Source organism: Capra hircus, chromosome 15 (assembly GCF_001704415.2).
Source record: "Capra hircus breed San Clemente chromosome 15, ASM170441v1, whole genome shotgun sequence".
NCBI lineage: Eukaryota > Metazoa > Chordata > Mammalia > Artiodactyla > Bovidae > Capra > Capra hircus.
In genome coordinates this window covers 5,097,632-5,103,631 of record NC_030822.1, presented here as the reverse complement: position 1 = coordinate 5,103,631, position 6,000 = coordinate 5,097,632, and positions in this window count along the sequence as shown.

Here is a 6,000-nt window from a genome sequence, read left to right as displayed (position 1 = left end):
TCTTTTGCTTTTATTATGTGGTTACAAAAATATTTAAAATGACAATGTGGCTTGTATTCTGTTTCTTTTCCACAGTGCTGTACTGAGGATTAGCCTCTGTTCTCAGTGTGTGACCATAATATCTAATTTAGTTGTAACACTCTGAAGTATGCTGCTGCTGCTGCTGCTAAGTCACTTCAGTTGTGTCTGACTCTGTGCGACCCCATAGATGGCAGCCCACCAGGGTCCCCTGTCCCTGGGATTCTCCAGGCAAGAACACTGGAGTGGGTTGCCATTTCCTTCTCCAATGAATGAAAGTGAAAATAGGTTTGAGGTCTTCTTAATAGGGAGGTTCATATTTTTTAAAGGCCAATGGAAATTTTACATTTAAGTGATATAATATAGCACAGGCTAAGAAAATATTTTTTAAAATTTACATTTATTTATTTTAACTGGAGGCTAATTACTTTACAATACTGTATTGGCCAATTGAATCTTTGTTCTACCAATGACTAGCTATGACTGTGGATAAACTTAGTTTTCCTAACTGGGTTTTATTTGTTATGTGAATAGTGGAACTAGTTCTACATACTCCTCAGTGTCGCTACAATTAAATTAGATATTATGGTCATGTTTGAGGGCTTCTCTGGGTTCCCTGGTAGCCAGCTTGGTAAAGAAGCCACCTGCAATGCAGAAGACCCCAGTTTGATTCCTGGGTCGGGAAGATCTGCTGGAGAAGGGATAGGCTACCCACCCCAGTAATCTTGGGCTTCCCTGGTGGCTCAGCTGGTAAAGAATCTGTCTGCCATGTGAGACCTGGGTTTGATCCCTGGGTCAGGAAGGTCCCCTGGAGAAGGGAAAGGCTACCTACCCCAGCATTTTTACCTGGAGAATTTCATGGACTGTATAGTCCATGGAGTCTCAAAGAGTCAGACACGACTGGGTGACTTTCACTTTTGAGGTCTAACCCACTCCAGTATTCTTGCCTGGAGAATCCCATGGACAGAGGCGCTTGGTGGGCTACAGTCCACGGGTTGCAAAGAGTCAGACATGACTTCACTTCACTTTCACTTATTCTTCTAGGGTCTCTGGGAGAGAACTGCCACTTTAATTAACTTAAATAATGTAATTAACCAAGATGGACACCAGTACTCTGATAAGTTAGTGGAGTCCTGATATCTGTGCCCTCGGTAGACCCACCGGCCTATAACTACACAGTCATTCTGACTGTAGGACAGGCAGTCTTAGAAAAGGGTTCTGATCATGGAGAAGCATATTCACACTCTCCCATTATCCTGCCAGAGTCTGGGTCTCAGCAAGATCCTTTCACCCATCTTGCCTCCCCGACCGTTACCTGCCATGTGGTGCTGCAACTAGGTGTGGAGTTTCCCACATATGCCAGAAGCTTTCAATCAGTAGCTGAACGTGGATCGAGGCAAAATCTAACGGATGAGACTTCAGGCTTCTCCAAATGCTAAATTCCACTGCCTGACTGGATGTTAATCCCTGAGAAAATCTATCATCACACTTGTCCCGAAAGAAGTGGCTTTCCAAAAGTCTGGTGTAGATGCATGTTTGACCCCTTTAGGTATCTTCTGTTTATTTTGATCTTAATGTGTAAAGCCTTCATCTTTGAGATTACTTGCTGTCTCCTGAAGAGTAGTCCCCCATTTATTCCTTAGAATTGCTGCCTTGGTCACAAAGCAAGGTCATTTGTTTTGATGCCTAGAGCAAAGCTAAGTTTATACATTGCTAAGATCTTGGCAGGTTTTCAGTAAACAGGAAGGACAGAGGATAAATGTAGAATAGAAATATGTGACTGAGAACATTCCAAAGTTAACTTACTTTCTCTCTGAGATCCAGAGTTGCTCGTCACCTCAGTGTAAATTTGGTCAAGGGTCCCGGTTTAAGGCTTTTTCAAATCCAAATGCTATGGCTTGAGAAGGAGAAAGAAAAGCCCCCTTTTACTTAGAGAATTCTGTGCTGTCACTACTCTGAGTAATGAGCTCCCTTGAGCCTTCCAAGCTGCTTTCGCTGTTGAAAATTCTGATGAAAGATACACAAAACTTTCCCACTGCATTGGTCAATGTGGGAATCCTCTTGGGAGATGACTGCTTTTTACGGTCCCTGGATGTGGATCGCCATGGATACCCATCCTTTAATTTAACTGTAATGGATTCCATTGGTTAAGTACTTACTATGTGTTCTGCATTATTATAAGCACTTTGTAGGCATCGCATGGCTTCTTGTTTTGTGTTTAGGGCCTCAGTTGAACTGAATTGATGTAATCAGGATTGTTGTTTTGAGGATCACAATCATCATTGTTCCATGCACAACCTGTTCAGTATTATTTTAATAAGTAAATACCTGTAAGCCATAATGTAATCCAAGTGTTGAGCATTATGAATAACTTAAATCTGCGTGCTTACTCACTAGCCTATCCCATTGTCTATCCTTGAACTCCAGGGAGTAACTTTATTTTAAAGTCTGTGTCGTTTACTGTTTTGATTTAGAATATTTTAAGATTGAATGCTGTTTCTTGACTATCATGCCATTTTGATAGTTTTGTAAAAGGCCCCTATATTTTCTTTTTCATTTTTAGGTTAGTTATCTTTTGTTATTGATCTGTAGAAGTCCTTTTTATGTAATCTGGATTTTATATAATCTGTGTAAAATCCCCTTGCCCTACCTGTATCTATGTTTCTGTCTCTATCTTCACATTTATATCATTTCCTCTCCCAAATTTGTAACTTGTTTTTTCTTTTAATGGTTTTTCTTGAGGAATAAAAGTTCTTATTTTAACATAATATAATTTATTGATATTTCCCATAATGATGATAGTTGTTATGGGCTGATTATTTTTTTGTCCTTCAAAATTCATATAAAATCTTAGCCCCCAATGTGATGGTATTGGAGGTGGTGCCTTTGAGATGTGATTAGGGCATGAGGGTGGAGCCCGCAAGAAAGACTCCAGAGAACTCGCTCATCCCTTCCACCACGTGGAGACACAGCAAAAGGCTTTCTGTGAGTCAAGAAGTGGGTCGTCTCCAGACACTGAATCCTTTGGTGCCTTCATCTTGGACTTTCCAGCCTTCAGATCTGTAAAATTTCTGTTATTTGTAACTTACCCAGTCTTACAGGGCAGGAAACTGAAGATATAAGCCTGTATGAGGAGAATAGGAGGCATGTGGGAAAAGCACAAACCCTCAAACAGACCCCCTCTCCTATAGAGCAAAATGATAAACAAAACAGGGGAACAGGCGTAGCAAAACAGAAGCAGAGTCAGAGGCACAGAGAATGAGCCGATGGCTGCCCGAGGCGAGGGGTGAGGAGGAGGAGGAGGAGGCAGGTGAGCGAGACTGAGAACAGGCTTCCACTTGCTTCTTGCCTGTTAACATTCGCTTTATGTGTTTAGGTGTTCCTCTGTTGGGTGCATATTTATTTATGATTTCATATCTTCTTCTTGGATTGACCTCTCACCATTGTGTATTTTCCTTTTTTTGGTCTCTTATTACAGTCTTTAAAGCATATTTCGTCTGATATGAGCATTGCTATACACGTTTTCTTTTTTCCATTTTCATAGAATATTTTTTTCCATCCCCTCACTTTCAGTCTATGTGTCTTTAGATCTGAAGGGAATCTCCTATTAGCAGCCTGTATATTATCTTGCTTTTTCTATTTACTTAGCCACTTTATACCTTTAGATTGAAACATTCAGTCCATTTATATTAAAGTAATTATTGATAGTTATGTACTTATCGGAGAAGGCAATGGCATCCCACTCCAGTACTCTTGCCTGGAAAATCCCATGGGTGGAGGAGCCTAATAGGCTGCAGTGCAAGTGGTTGCAAAGAGTCGGACACGACTGAGCGACTTCACTTTCACTTTTCACTTTCATGCATTGGAGAAGGAAATGGCAACCCACTCCAGTGTTCTTGCCTGGAGAATCCCAGGGATGGGGGAGCCTGGTGGGCTGCCGTCTATGGGGTCACACAGAGTCGGACACGACTGAAGTGACCTTGCAGCAGCAGCAGCAGCAGCATGTACTTATTACCATTTTGTTGATTGTCTTGTGGTTGCTCTTAGTTATTTTTCATTCCTTTTTCTTTCTTTTGTGCTCTTCTCTTATGATTTGATGACTACAGTGTTATGTTTGAATTACGTTCTCTTTTTAAGTGTATGCCTACTATAGATTTTTGGTTTGTAATTACCATGAGATTATATATAATGGTATATATATATATTGTTGCTTCAGTTGTATCCGACTCTTTGTAACCCCATGGACTGTAGCCCACCAGGCTCCTCCATCCATGGGGCTTCTCCAGGCAAGAATACTGGAGTGGGTTTCCATGTCCTCCTCCAGTGGGTCTTCCCAACCCAGGGATTGAACCCAGGTATTCCATGTTGCAGGTGGATTCTTTACCATCTGAGCCACCAGGGAAGCCCAAGAATACTGAAGTGGGTTTCTCTGGGGATCTTTCCTACCCAGGAATTGAACCAGGGTCTCCTGCATTGCAGGCAGATTCTTTACCAGCTGAACTACCAGAGAAGCCCCATATACACACTGCTTTATATAAAATAGGTAACTGATAAGAACCTTTTTTATAGCACAGGGAACTCCACTCAATATTCCCATAGGCTAGATGGGAAAAGAATTGAAAAAACAAACAAACAACCCCAAAACGAGTGGCTACATGTATATGTGCAACTCATTTACTTTGCTGTTGAAACTAGCACAGCAATATAAATCAACTATATTCCAATAAAAGTTTTAAAAAAAGAAGGGTCAATCTGTACAGTAAAAAAACAAAATAAAGAAAGTTTGCCCTGTAGGACTGCTGTGACTATAAGAGATAAAGGTTATAAAATGTCTGGTATAGTACCTGGTACATGGTAGGTACTCAATAAATGGCAACTATTATTATTATTTTGATCATGATCGTCATCATTGCTTGTGTGGTATTTAAGTCTAAGTGACCTTGAAGCACAGATTGTCAGAAATCTAGTCCAATTCTGACATTTTATGTCTGCAGAACTGCAACCCATAGAGATGAAGGGACTTGCCGAAAGTCATCCAGTTTGTAGTCCCTTCCCCTGGGCCAGCCCTCTTTTCTCCCTGCAGAATCATACTCCCATGGTAGCTCAGAAAGTTGGGGCAAAAACTCTCCTAATGTCGTGTTTTTAGTTTCTCTCTCTCAGAGCATAATTACTGGATGTTTGTTAACTTCTCGAAGTTCTCTAAATTAATTGACACACATTTTGAACTTTTTCTTAACTCCGTTTCTTGGAAAAGTTTCACACTAGAGACAAAAAGCCATGGGGGAATTTGGTCCCTTGATCACAGCATGTGGCTCAATTTATTTTAAATAGTTCAAGCATCTCCGTATTGAAAAACCATTTTTGGTTTTCTAGAGAGCGAGTAGGTTTCCTAAACCAACAGCAGGACCTAAAGCTCACTGGTTAGCTGTTTTTGGTAGCTATTTTCCTGTTTCTAAATAGTTGATCTAAAGATCAGCTAAGGGACCAATTTCCTAAATCTTTCCTTTTGTGATTTATCCACGTCATCATAGGCCGTTCATTTTCTAAAAGGTCACAGGGCTGTGGGGTGTGGTCAGATGGTAGCAAAATTGACACTGTTAATGGGCAATAACAATCACAAAACCAAAATCGCTAGACACAATCCCAGTATTTCAGAAACAGTACCTCAGCAGCTTGACCAAAAAATAGCTATCTGACTTTGAGATGTCAGTTAAACTCCCTGGCCCTCAGCTGCTCCATGGGTAGATTGAGAAGGTTGAGTGAACAGTCTACAGATTTCCTTTAAGCTCTAACATTTCGTCAGTCTCACCTGGCGCCTTGGCTGAGATGAAGTGGATTAACTCACTAGGGGCCTTCAGTGCAGAGAAAGAAGCCCAGTGGAAGGGTTTTGCTGTGAAGAGAGCCTCTCTCAGCCCAGGACATCTATTTGAGTGAAGAGTTCTTGCAACAGAAGGAGAAATATTTCCTGTGCCCAAGGAGAAA